Source organism: Sardina pilchardus, chromosome 19 (assembly GCF_963854185.1).
Source record: "Sardina pilchardus chromosome 19, fSarPil1.1, whole genome shotgun sequence".
NCBI classification, from domain to species: domain Eukaryota; kingdom Metazoa; phylum Chordata; class Actinopteri; order Clupeiformes; family Clupeidae; genus Sardina; species Sardina pilchardus.
In genome coordinates, this window is record NC_085012.1 from 26,668,211 (window position 1) to 26,681,608 (window position 13,398).

Consider the following 13,398-nt stretch of genomic DNA (forward strand, 5'->3'; position numbering starts at 1 on the left):
TTTGCTTCTAGATGCCTCATAAATCATATAAATTATAAATCACATTTTGTTTTGACAAATATGTCAATGCAAAAAAACTAAATAAATAAAAGCAGACACCTCTGTCCAGTCTATGAAAGAAATCTTCATAAATAAAAAAAATACCCTCATGGGTAAACATTAATATGGAAAAGCAAGGTGCAAAATGATTACCTAATCACAACATGATGTAAAGGTGTGTAAAACAGAAAATATGTGCAAATGACCTATAAATTTGCTGGTTCTTCTCATCTGTAGTATCCTCCCTTACCTGCTACAGTTGATAACGTAAACCCAGATCTTTGGTTGTCTTCAGTTGAGACTTCAGTTTAAGGTAAACGCAAGCTTTGTACAAACATACTGTAGATCCTTCACTGAGAATTATAGAGACAGAGAGATGAGATGAGAAGAGAAGAGAAGAGAAGAGAAGAGAAGAGAAAGGCATATGGAGGGCAACAAAGGGGCAAATGTTAATTCAGGCATTAGAACGTTCATTTTAGTGATATTGTGTGACTGTCCGTTCATTTGAGCAGCCATTTTATTTACTGTAAGTGATAATTGATCGAAATTACATCTTAATCTCAAACCTCGAACTCAAAAGTAGAATTACCGATGCAGCCTCACTCCCAATAGATCAGCATGTATGACAAGACGCAAAAACACACACGTGTTGAACTGTGGTGTCAACACTCCTCTAATTTTAGGCTGCAGCCAGTTAAAAAATACACATCAACTGACAGAAATCGAAGCCTCTCTTGTTGCTCTGAAAGGACGGGTGTGTACTTTGTTGTTCATTCACGTCAATTAGCCTAACACTAATTTAGCCTACTCAACTTAGCAAGTAAAAATATTATCTAGTTAGCTTACAGTCAAAAATGACTTTAAAGCTTCAAATGCACATTGATAAGTAATTATTCCATGAACACTAACCTTGGGTCTCTTCAGAGTGTGCACAAACATTCAAATTATCATTCTGTGTTGTTTCATTTCACTATGTTCACGTGTCTATGTTTCTGTTGCTTCCCTCGCAGTTGGAACGGTTTAAGAATAAAAATGGCTTTCAAAATAAAAGCTAATTTGTGTGGTAGGAGCAGGCTTCACTCAGTCTCTTAGGTTTTTTTTGAGAGTGCTAGACCAAACTTATATGCTTACTAAGAAAAGGAAAAAGGTCGCACTCTGCATAAACGTTTTTTTATTGCACAGACACGTTTCGGCTTAATGCCTTCCGCAGTAGGCTATGCTCAAAATAAAAAGCCCCAGAAAGCCCCGGAAAAGGCCAAAAAATCAAATAACATAGGGAAAGCATTGATAGTGATATTCTTTAAAAAAAAAAAAGATCGAAAATCTAATTGAAATGTGACTTTTAAAATCAAAAATTAAAATCAAACGAGGATTTGGAGAATCGTGACACGCCTAGTACATACTGTAGCCTATCTGTTGTTAAAGGCTCGTCAGTTATAGTTCACCTTCAGTGACCGCTCTCAATTAATTTCTACTCATGCTCATCTTATGAAATACACTATGTTGAGTGTCAGTGGACCCTGAGATCTAATCCGAACCTTCTTTCCTCAGGTTACCTGACCTGAACCCATGTCTGATCACACAGACTTGAGACAAAGAGACAGTAAACTGTAAGATCTTTGGGATTCAGTAAGAGAAGCAAAAATATTCAGTCAATGAAGATAATGAAGTGTGAGAAAAGAGTTAATGTTTCTTCATAACAGCACTTGCCAAGCAATGTCAATTTATGCCATGGGAAAAATAGGCCAGGAACTATCTGAAATAATCCTTACCACAAACCCAATCTGGTTGATCTGAATCGTACGTGATTAATTCTTCGGTATTAATCGTGTAATTCTTTCATATAAAACAAAGCTTAAGCTTTATTTGCTAAGATATTTGACCTTGTCAAAGAGTTAAGACATTACAGCTTGGATTTAAAATGCATCTAAAGATTAAAAATGATGGTTGACTATTACCCAGGATTATAAACCAAGGAAAATTGCTTTTCATTTCAAAACACAACTGATTTTAAAGAAATAAGGAGCAGGTGGCGTATTATATATTTCTGATAGAAAACAAGGTTGCATGGAAGATGTGTTGGATATCTACTACTGTATGTTCCCGTGTTTCCTCCTCCCCTAGTGCAGCGAGTGGAGAAATTAAAGTAATACCTTGTAAGAGCAAGAAAATTTGTTCTAAATTTATTCTTCACAGCTCGGGGCTATGCTCTACCTCAGAAATGCAGAGCGCCTTTGATCTTCTGTCATTCAAGTGAAAAAAATCCTTTATGACTATAAAATGTGTCTCACATTCAGACGGCAGCTTGTTTACTTGAGCTGCAGTGTGTTTAGATGTGAATGAAAATTACTCCAGAGATGTTGAAGTTTCTGCTCCCTTGAAAAAGAAGGGATGGAAAAAAACACAAACTTACCCCTCTCCACGTGTTCTCAGAAATAATCAAGGTCACTCTCAAAAGGCCCACCCTTTACAATTCACTTATGAGGGCACGCCAGCACTTGGGTGCGTTTTCGTTTAAAGTGTTATAACAAATAAAAACCTGGAGTGTTTATACTTTTTCATTGTCTTCTTTTCAACGACGACAAGCAAAACAACCCACTGAATGAATGGCAGAGGGGTCCAAACAATCAAGTGCTTTGACAAGTGCATTATATAAGCTCACAGGTTTGGCCTTCAATGTGTTCAAATTGCTTCCCCTGTCCTTATTGTTATCCGATTACCAGCCTCCATTGCATAATCTATAATAAATCAACTTCAGGGCTGGGCCAAACAACTTTTACAAAGTGGTGAACTGAGTCGTTTTCCATCTGAGAGGAATAAGAGTTTGAGAGAATATCTATACAGTTTCACAACCACATACTGTTGGTAACGGTGCGTCATTGATTCACCCACACAGTACAGCCATTGCTTGGAGAATCATCTCTACTATTTCATTAGAGAGAATATTTCTCTGTGGGTCCTTTATCTGTCTTTTTTTCAATTAAATGAGGAAGATTAAGGCCTGATATGATGATGACTTGGGATCAGTAATCACAAACAACTGCATCGGCACTCAATTCTATTACTCATGTCTCAGGTCAATCAAGAGTATATGGAATTAGGTATGACGAGGGGAGACAATACATTTAAGTGAGTGTTCGTGACTTGCATCTCACAATTGGAGGAATCCACTTAAAAAACAAGGTTATTTCAATGCAGAAATCAAAGGGGGATCAGACCTCTCGGTTTAATTTGGACATGAATTTATTTCATGTGGGTATTTGTTGGGGATTTTTCATACACTGTTGCACCATTCTAAATCCTTTCAATCACAAAGGAGTTGAATCCCTGCTCTCTTCATTTATTTCAAAGTAAGACATCTGTTTACACAAGCTCTAATTTGTTGAAGAACATACACGTTTCTCAGCTACTGGTAACACCCCTGCAAAACAAACATCAAAGGTATGTTTATAATTTGCTTCCATGTCTATGTGCCAGTTATACCGTAGATTGTTGATACACTGGTTTTGTTACATTGACGATATAATGCGTAAAGTTCCATTGGCTTGGCTTGCACTATACATTTGTAATTATCAACAGACACTAAATTCAATAGTCAAATAACAGTATACTCAGTCAATAAATATATATATAATTTAGGATCCCCTGCTTCAATCCCAGCAAACAACCTGAGTTTAAAAGCAGACTTAAAGCCATGAGGTATCTGTGTTGCTCTCAGATCTTTTGGGGTATTTCTAATGTGCGTGCAGTCACGGAGGGGCGGTACTTAATAGAAGGGAATTGTAACTCTTTTCTCCTTTGGCCTCAGAGTCCTCTTTTTGACTGTGAGCACAAACAACAAATGTTGACCTTGCTGCCTGAAAAACCCAGAAAGGCCTTAAAGGTATATGCAAACACAGCAAACACGGACACCTCAAAAGAGGCTGGGGCCTGCGCTTTTGATGTTCTTGCGGGGCCATTTTCAAAGCAACAGTGGATGCCCATAGGCTTGAATTCCATCAAATCTCCTTTGATATCCGCAAGTCCTCAGTGTTTATAATTACAAACAAGCTGCACCACCCCCCACCAAACTCCTGGGCCCCCCCCCCACCACCACCACCACCACCACCACCAAATCATGATTAAAACATTGGCGTCCAGAGAGGGGTAATGAATCGGGGCGGGGGCCAGAGTTGGACAGGTATGTAGGCTAATCCGAGGCTGACGCCATCCCACCTCCACAGCGCGTTCTAAACAGGACCGCTGAGGTTTGACTAGCTGCTTAACACAACACACAGAGAGACGTGGATGAATCCACTCTTTGATTCAACACACGGCCATGTTTACGAGACTTAAAAACAAAACTATGCTCAACAAAGCTGCAATGAGTCTAAGTCTGCAATCAAGTAACAATCTAGTGTGCTTTCACATGATATTCTGGAAATCAAGATGGTCAAAAAGACAGAAATCTTCAATAAATTGCCTAAATAGTTCAGTGTCTGCCCCAAGACAACAACACACAGCAACAGCAGGATTTTGTTACAGTACATGGGGTCTGCCCACAAGTAAGAAATGTGGCAACATTTCTCTAATCAATATTATTTTTGTCTGGATGCATGCCTCCTGACTCTCGCTTGGCTCTGAATTATCTGGACGCCTTCCCAGTCATGGCTTGTGGGTTTGGGAGAGGGTCTCTGTTTAACGAGTTTGTGCAGCTGGGACAGTTGTGTCATTTAAGGAAATGTGGGAATGGCCTGGCCACCATCATGGTGGGGGGTGGCATGGGGAGTTGACCATCAGACCTCTTCTGGAGAAGTCATAGGTACCGTCAGGCGGTCAAGGACTGTCATGTAAGGACTAATGAGGAAGCTCAAGGCACACTGCAGGGAAGATCGTGTTGGTTTGTGTGTGTGTGTGTGTGTGTGTGTATGTGTGTGTGTGTGTGGGGGGGGGGGGGGGGGCGGTGTGTGGGTGTGTGTGTGCATAAGAGAGCAAAAGTGTTTCTGTGTCAACAGTACGTATGTGTTTGTGTGTGTGGGTTTGTGCATAAGGGAGAAAGAGTGTTTGTATGTCTATGTGTGTGTGTGTGTGTGTGTGTGTGTGTGTGTGTGTGTTCATGTGTGTGTGCATATTTGTGCGCGCCTGCATGTGTACATATGTGGTTGTGAACATTTCTGAAAAAGAGAGAGTATATGAAAGTGTGTGTGTGTGTATTTGACTAAGGTCTGTGTTTGTGTAGATGTGTGTGCGTATATGACATGAAATTTCCACCCCAAAAGGCTCTCACTCCATCCACACTGCTTTGCCAGAGGAGGAGAGCAGATCAGACTATTTTGAAGTTGACATTTAGGGTCATTAACACAGAAATGATGATTGACATTACATCTGCCTGATGTCTACAGGGCTGGTCCACATCAAGACTTTTTAACCATGTTTGATGTGCTCACAGCATTAAATTGTCTCCTGCAAATAAAGTCTGTTTTCAAAACAGCCAGTGAGAAATGGATGGAAAATAAAACAGAGCAAAGTGATGAATGTATTACATGCTCTGCAATGAGTCTCTTCTGTTTCTTTGGTACACACTTTCAGAAAAGACAGTGATTGCAGAAGAGGTGCATATTTCATCAGCATGTGTTTTTGGCTAGAATTGACCCCCAAAACCTCCATGTGGTTAGGATGCTGCATTACCAATTAAGTTGCTGGATTATCATGTGTACGGTGTATATACAGCCGGCAAAACATAAACATAAACACACACACACACACACACACACGCACAATTCTCACTCACACTCATCTTTTCAGTTCTGCTATGTGTAGGTCCTGTCCACAAAGCAGTCAACCTGTACACACACACACACACACACACACACACACACACACACAAACACAAAAAAAAAAAACACACGCAGAATGGCCCCTTGCTTGTCTTTTAAGGTCGGATCTTCACCTGATGGCCCGTGTGTGTGGTCTGACTGAAAACCAAAACAGATCCATTCCCTCACGTTCCCCCTGCAGACGGCAGGATCAATAGGAGGACACGCAGCTATTGATCACAGCAAGGGCAGTAATGCGCACAAATTCACCCAAAACAAGACCTATTTTACAGGTCCTGGCCTAGAACAGGAAGCACTTTAAGGGTCACGGCTTTTTAACACAGTCTGCTGATCCCAGAGTGCCATGGAGGCTTGGGCCGTGTGTCAGGCTCTTCACCTGAGGATCTCCATTCCTCTCAGTATCAATTTACTTTAAGAAGGAGACAGGCAAGACACGCAGGTCTCTGAGTGGAATTTAAACAAATGCATACATGTACACTCACACACACATACGCACACGGATATGTAAAAATATACAGTAAGGGATGAAATTATAAACTAAGTGGATACATTTCAGGCAAAAATACTTTTACATAAAGAGTGAAAGTAACGCATGGATTGCTTGAACCCTAATTGAGTCAAACTGAATCAAGTGCACTATTCAACTATTCAAATAACCAAAAAGTTTTATAAGCCAAAACATCAAAATTTACATATGAAAGTGAAAGAATGCAAGCAAGATTGAGCCTAGCACCTTGTTAAAACTTCTGATTTAAATGTATCGTCTGTGCTGCACATTACAAGTAATGGCACATGAACCAATTAAGCAAGTACAAGCACACTTTTATCATAAAAGCTTGGCTTTGGTCCAAGTACATTTATCCCCCAAGTATTTTGGAGCGAGATGTTATTGGTGATATCAGTGTCAAAATCTACAAGGCTCACGTTAGCCTGAGTCTCCACAGCTTTTGAGCAGACACGGTCCTAATAAGGGCATGCTTTAATTTGGGTGCGTCACTACAATGAGGCCCGGGAGATCAGACGGGAAATTGCTCTTGTCCGCTCTCCTTGTTGTCTAGCAGAAGGCTCGCAGACAAAACAAGAAGACAAAATGTGCACTGGGGTGTGTTGGTGTAAAGCGGGAGGAGAGGGGGCGGGGTTGTAATCGGTGAGGTGGGGGGGCTGCGCAATATCCATGGGGGCTTCTACGTTGGATCAGCTAAATAATATAATTGTTCTCTAAAAGCTTAGTCAGAGCTTAATTAGCATGGGTGTAATTGCGATGCCTTGTGGCATCATGCAATTGACATCGACAATGATGTTAATTACTGTAATGGCTGCAAAACGCTTTGAATACTTCAAAGTGATGCAAATGATCTTGGTAATCCACAAAGGCTGCTCATTCAAGAAAAGTGTTTGATTTACCGGTCATTTAAGAGCTCTTTCTCTCTGCACTGCACACTCAAGAGTGATTCCGCTTGGCTATTGATATCTCCACGGACAGAAAAGCTTGGAAAGCAGCCCAAGAGCCGAGAGGTTACAACATCAAGCATTGTGGGACATTATGACCACATTCCCCTTGCTTGGGATGCTTTCCTGAGAGTTAATTAGTTTTTTAAATACATTTTGAGAACTATGCTGATGAGCATAATCCAAACAGGCCTACAGTAAAAAAACAAAATCAATGCAGCTTTTCAACAGGCCTTAGAAACATCATACTGCTCCGCATTAAAGCAAACATGAAATATTCGGTGTCCAATAAATGAAATCACCACCAGAACCAAAATTCATGTTCAGCATGAACAACTGTAGAATCATCTGCCCACCAGGCATACTGTATTTAAATGAAACACTTTGCTTAAATATGAACAAAAAATCCTTCAATTCCTAAATGAAATGAATGACTTTTGTCATCAGAGAAATTATTGGCTCAAAGTCTAAGTTGAGTAATTCCATCAATTGGAAACCAGAAGGGCCTTTGCACATCTACCCCTTACATTTTATGCAAGACAAAACAATTGATTTTTGGGTGTATGTGTGTGTGGGGGGGTATCATTTCAATACATCAGCACTCTCTTGAATGGTGCTCCCAATAGACCCCCAGTGCTGAATGGAACCATGGAATGTCTTTAGCAATAATGCAAAATCAATGAGCAAAAACTGCATCATCATCTCCTCAAATGCTAGCTGCTATTTCACTGATTTCTAATTAAACAGGCCAAACAGTTTTTTTTATGCTCCGTCGTTGAAAAATAAAATACCAATTCCTATCAGAAAAAAACAACAACATGGATGCAATTTGAGAAACAAAATATATATGATTTTGCATGCTTGCTTGAGTTTGAGTGAAACTACACAGATCTGAGTAGGACACATCCTCTGACCACTCTCTTGGAGAAGTAGTGTTTTTGAAATAGATATGTATGGTAATTTTTCCCCATTTATCTCCAAGATTCAACCCGAGAGATGAACAGCCCTCTCCCATTTGCAGTACCATTAATCTTTTTTCGCCGTCTTAGAGGCGTAATCCAATGAAAGACAAAGCTGAAGTCCAGCACCCGTCTCCTCGGATTAAATATTCATAGTGGCTGGTTTTCTGCCCTGCTCTGAGAGTACACCAACAACTTCCATGCTTGTTGCTCTTTGATATAAAGTCGGCTAAGGCGATTGGGAGATCAGTAGCCCATGAACGGCGAGGACGGGGTGACAAGGAAAAATACCAGAATAAACACAAAAGAGCTAACAATTACTGGCACTTTTCTGTCATGGAGCGCGGCACAGGAGCCATATAAATTCATAGTATTCTGATAAGGCATGCTATGCTCTGTTAAAGAAAAGAAAAGGAAAAGAATAGAAAAAAAACAAGTCACAGCACACCCACAAGTGACTGCTGAATAATTCCGCTCTGTAAATATTTCACATTTTGTTCGTGTACACGGGTTATAATTTTTTTGTTCTGCTTGTTATGAAAGGCTTGTCTCCCGGGGCAGCCATTAAGCACCACTGCCTCAGTCAGCTCCGGACCGGAGTGTAATTTAGGTCCTTTCTTTTAAAGAGTGACAAAACTGTCACTCTGAGAAAGATGAGCCCAGTTAATACCATTAAAGTCAGCTCACCAAAACTCCGTCCATCCGTGTGCGAGTGTGTGTTGGGAGGGGTTGGTGTGTGTGTGTGGGGGGGGGGCGGGGGTATTTGTGCAAATTTCACTTCTCATATAGATCTGTTTTTACTTAAAGCTTAAGGGGATGTCCCACGTCTTCCCTCTTTTCAACTGTAAATCCTGGCATTACATTGCTAGGGGCTTTCGGACTGTTTTACTGTGGTATTTAAATGGGGGTGTGGGGTTGGGGGCAAATAGATAGTGGGGGTTTGGGGTTTGGGGTGGTGGGTAGGTGTGGGGGTGGGGGATAAGTCAAGGGTCTGTAACAGATGTCCAGTGGTCCTTCCGCCGTCCCTTTGGCTAATTTAGCACTATATTGAGCCTTCAGGGAGGATTGATGGTCCGAGAGGAGGAGCATCCACTCCAGCGCATGAACAAGTCCCTGGAGGTGGCGGCTACAACTTCCCCAACACTTTATTATTGGTCAATTTGGAGTCTTCTTTCACTTGGGTGACATGGCTTAGAAGATGTCACAGACTGGCCAATCAATACCCGGGAGCTTAGCTGCCTGAAGTGGCTGCCACTGTGGACGGCCCTGGCCACGGCGGCGGCAGCAGCAGCTGTGGCCGTACTCACTCCTGACCTGTTTATCGGATGGTAATTACTTTCGAAGTCCACCCTACACTCCCCCCCACCACACACACACACACACACACACACACACACACATATATATACACACACAACACACAGACATACACACCACCCCCCCTAACAACTCTCCAATTGGCCATCGCTGACCAGACCCCACGTTAATGAAGTCAAAAAAAAAAAAAAGCTTGAAGGCTGAGTGATCAATCCACACCAAAGCTTGACCAGTGCATTAGGGACGAAGGGGGAGAAGTTGTAATAAGTGGGGGAGGTGCGCTCTGGGTTTCCAGCACAGCCCTTGAATCCTGTCTGGCCTTTAGACTCAGAATCATGTACGGTTCCTGTATCGGCAGGTTTGAGTGCTTCCTTTTGGTGCGTCACACTTAGCAGAACAAAAATACTCTGTTCTTGTTGTGCCTCCACAGATTTGGGAACAACGTAATTAAAAGGCTGGCTGGTATGCATCTGAATAAGAGGCACTAATCGTGACCCCCTCAACGCCTTCAGATTGCGCATGGGGAATCGACTGTGCCATCTCTGGGCATTTTCTCGGCTGGTTTCCTCTGTATGCAGACCCAGAGCCAAGCAGGGGGGCTGCTGTAGTCTGCGGTCGCCTGTGGCTCAATGGACTTGACTTGTGGTGCAACAAGCCGCTCAGCGTGTAAGCAATCCACAGCCCAGGGACCGGGCAGACATATTGATCCTATGGATTTCCTCCCAAAGTTGTGATAATGATATATTATGGCCAGATTTGGTGGAACAAACTGTTGTGGAGGGTTGAAAGCAACTGACACGCATGAAGAGTGCGGCTTTAACAAGAGAGGAAGTAAGGGATGCGACACTGTCCATCCATCTTAGTCACGCGAAGAAGGCCACTTACAGAGAGGCTACTCTCTCAGTTAGGCACAAAGGCTCCACTCTGCATCACGAAACAAGTTTCCAACTGCGCTGATTAAACTTGCATGCATTTTACATACTATTAAATTCATTATGGTACAATGCTTGTTTATGCTATAATATGATCGTTTGCATTTTCTAGGTTATCTATTGATTTATCTGTTTTTATTTGACCACGCTGTACAGCAAACATGTCAAGTGTGCAGGGTCATTTGTTTTTGTGCAGCTGCAGTTCACAGATGTGTGACCGCTGCCGAGGCTGCTCTTAATCCTGAATGTAAAAAAGGAGCACTAACCTGCACCAATACATCTCAATACATGTGAGTGTTCTAATCTTCCTGGAACCGCTGTCCGGTTCTGCGGAAGCTTCATAAACACATAAACTGCTTCTGATGAAATCCATCATTTCTATTCCGCCTCCCTTTCAGATTAAAATGTAATCACTGATTATTGTGACCCCTTCGGCAATCTTCCTGACATCAAGGCATGCTGACATTTCAAATCTCAATATTTTTTAATTACTGGAGTCCGCTACAACTTGTAGAGAGAAATATCATCTTTTCTCTATGCAAATTGTGTGATAAGAAAAAGTAGGCGGATGTACCAGGCTTATGAAATGTACAAAACGTCCCATTCTGCCTACTTCCTATCTGTTTCTTCCCAACTTTAATTTAATGAACCAGTGGGTTGCTCACATAACAGACTACAGGCACCAGTGCAGTCACCAAAGCCCTAACAGCAGTGAGTTTAACTGCTTTTGACCGATAAGCAACAGAAAATATACCAAAATAGATATTTGCATTTCACAGTGGTTGTGCTTAAAATGGCCATAAATATTATTTTTATGACACCACTGACCACAACGAAACACTGTCTACCTGCCGACCAATACTGTATTGTCACAGTTTGGGGGCTACAAATGTCTGCTTTGAAATGCACCATGGATCTGCACTTTCATATCATCAGAGAGAGAGACAGACAGAAAGAAAAGAGTCTTTCTGAATCCTGCTTTCCATTCCCCATCGGACACTTTGTTTGATGACAGCTGCAATTTTGCATGCTTTTCGTTTCCCTTTGTCTTGTCTCCCTTTCTTTCTTCTGTCCTTCTTTCTTCCTCCCTTATCTGAATGCTAAAACGACCTGCAGCCCCCCATCTTCTTCGCCCGTATTTTAAAAAGCCCTAGCCGGGCAGGCTGTCTGTGCTATCCGGACAGCCTGCATGCTGAGTGATCATTTCGTAGCTGTTATGGCCAAATCAAGATAACAACATGTCTCTCCAGACAAAATGACCACAGCATGATGCTGCCAGCTGAAATTAATTCCGCAATTGACTAGAGGGGGGAAATTCAGCGCTTCTGCAGCCGCACCTACAGTAGTCCTGAATATGTAGGACCTCCTTATCTCCCAGTGTTATTCAGGGTAAAAAAAGAGAGCGAAAGAAAGACTGAATAAAAAAACAATCTCTGGACACAGGGGATTACACTGATGAAAATGTACATCAAACAAACAAAAAAACCTACCACCCCAAAAAAAGCTCTTATGTTGTCTTCTTATAAAATGCTTGGTTAATACTACCTTTGGATATTTCTATTACTTTTTATGATTAATGAGGTCTTCATATTTGTCAACAGTAACTACAAGATGTAAATTAAAATTCAGCTTTATGAGCGCCAGGCACAACTCTGAATGTTAAAAAGGTATGCCTACACCAATGAATCTCAATAAATATACTGATGTTTGGTACATCACAGTGTTACATTTAGCAGACATCTTTTGTTTAGCCTTATCTTCAGACAAAAATGCTTACTAGTTTTAGTTAAAAATTTTTATCATATATAGTTTTAGTCTAGTTTAGTCCACAACAGCTGAGAACATTTTAGTCAAGAGAAATTCTAACATTTAAGTCAACTTTAAGTAGTCACTATTGGAAATGTTTTCCCTTAAATTTCTTCAAGCTAATCGGGAAATGGAATTCAGGTGGTATCAACTGTTGATATTCATAGAACGCTTTTACACTCTAATATACAGTATTTGTTTTTAGCTACAGTACTGCTGCTTTGAGCTTACTCAAACTTGCCACAAAGCCGTGCAAACTTGCCTGGCCAACGTCACCAACCACACCGTACTGCATATTACCACAATGTTGCAAATGCATTGAATGATTAGGTTACATGAACAAGCTCCCTTCAAAGGTATACACTGACAATGGTCTGTATAACATATTAAGGCAATAGCCTACTCAATCTTGAGTTCGGCTATAAAACACCACCTACATAATGTTTATTAGTTAGACCAATATAGCTAAAGACAACTTTACCTACCTCAAATTCTTTATGTTTAGGCTTTTCAGTTATTTGACTTCAAATCGGTCAACTCATCACCTACCAATGTTGTCATTATTTCTGTATAATAGTTTACGCTCTTTGTATGTACCGTATGCATTCTGTCACCACTGCATTGCTACCGTGGCGCAGTTGCGTGTGTGCCTTCACACCAGGACTGTAATCTGGTGCGCTTAGCACACTGCTACAAGTTTTCTGTATAGATAGTTTGACTTTGATAATGGCCATAACTACACAATAAGCAACATTAATGTGCTGATGTTATGATCAGAAAGTTGGCCAGTTGTTACCAGAAAGCAGTCTCATCACTTTGCTTACCCTTGTTTAGAGGACATAGTAAAAGAGAACCAGAAAACCGTCCTTCACATAATGTTCTATTAACTTTATCGACATAATGTAATTATAATCTAAATTCAGTTTATGCTATCATATTACATACACAGCCTATACTTTCCCTTTTTGAGCAGCAGTATGACTGCCTAGTATGTCTTACTGACACAGAACTGCTTCAAACACGCTTGTTTCATGCAAACAAACTCGGCTCCAATTCTATTTTAGCTGACTCGGTGTGGCT

At 41.1% G+C, this 13,398-nt stretch overlaps 1 long non-coding RNA gene across 1 annotated transcript in view; it reads right to left on the bottom strand.

Annotated features, from left to right (window-relative positions):
* LOC134065638 (uncharacterized) overlaps positions 1-13,398 on the bottom strand; it is a 123,304-nt gene that overhangs the window by 92,571 nt on the left and 17,335 nt on the right. The window contains exon 2 of the long non-coding RNA XR_009936315.1: positions 290-387. This is a non-coding gene — a long non-coding RNA (uncharacterized LOC134065638). The remainder of the gene's footprint in view (positions 1-289; positions 388-13,398) is intronic.